At 61.2% G+C, this 1,161-nt stretch overlaps 1 protein-coding gene across 1 annotated transcript in view; it reads left to right on the top strand.

The window, feature by feature from the left end:
• Window positions 1–1,161, top strand: part of PTK2B (protein tyrosine kinase 2 beta) — a 51,621-nt gene that overhangs the window by 9,627 nt on the left and 40,833 nt on the right. The window lies entirely within an intron of this gene.

The raw sequence follows: 1,161 nt of genomic DNA on the forward strand, positions 1-1,161 counted from the left end.
GAAACGCAAACCCGGCCTTGGGCTGCATCGGGAGAAGCGTGGCCAGCGGGGCGAGGGAGGGGATTCTGCCCCTCTGCTCCGCTCAGCCCCCCCTGGAGCCCTGCATCCAGCTCGGGGGTCCCCAGCCCAGGACAGACAGGGACCTGCTGGAGCGGGGCCAGAGGAGGCCACGGAGATGGTCCCAGGGCTGGAGCCCCTCTGCCATGGAGAGAGGCTGGGAGAGGTGGGGGGTGTTCAGCTTGGAGAAGAGGAGGCTGCGGGGAGACCTGAGTGCGGCCTTTATGTATTCCGATGTATAAACGGGGATTATAGGAAAGATGGAGAGAGATTTTTTTAATAGTGCTTGCAGCGCTAGGACAAAGGGCAATGGTTTTAAACTGAAAGTGGGCGGGTTTAGATTGGTGATAACAAAGAAGTTCTTTAGGAGGGTGGTGAGATGTTGGGAACAAGTTGCTCAGAGCAGCTGTGGATGCCCCATCCCTGGAGATGTTCACCCAGAAAGTCCCTTGCCCAGCCCAGCTATCCCCCTCCCGGTGTCTTGGTCCTACCACGATGGGTTTACTCAACTCAGCAGAGCCCAGAACCTGCTGGGGGCTTGGAGCAACCCCAAAGCCCTTCCCCGACACCCCCCTTTGGAGGACGCCTTTCGGTTCTGCCTGGCTCCTGGCCCACCTGCCCAGGAAGGCGAGTGGAGCCGCTTGCCGCAGACTCCAGCAGGGAGGTTCAATTCCTGGGAAAGGTAACATCACTCACATCTTCAGGAAGGGCAAGAAGGAGGACCTGGGGAACCACAGGCCCGTAGCTCCTTCATGTGGGGTCGGGGGGGGACACATCCTGGTAGCCCTGGCAGCAGCCCCCCACTCCCAGCCTCCTCCTGTCTCCATGGCAACCGCAGATACAAATAACCATGGCAACCCCATGGCAACAGCACAGGCAATGCCACCAGTTCCCACATCCCGGAGGCAGGCGCATGCCCAGGCGCGCTGAAGACGGAGATCTCTTCCTCTGCGCTTCATGGCCACCACCCTTCCAACCCTGCAGTGGGGACCACCAGTAGCTCCGGAGGGAGGGAGCAGGGTTTGTCCTGCTGCCCCGGGGCGGCCAGACATGGCCATCTCCGGCTCATCCATCACCATCACCCCAGGGCTGGGGGAGCAGGGG

This window comes from Egretta garzetta, unplaced genomic scaffold (genome assembly GCF_000687185.1).
Source record: "Egretta garzetta isolate BGI_Z169 unplaced genomic scaffold, ASM68718v1 scaffold218, whole genome shotgun sequence".
NCBI classification, from domain to species: Eukaryota; Metazoa; Chordata; class Aves; order Pelecaniformes; family Ardeidae; genus Egretta; species Egretta garzetta.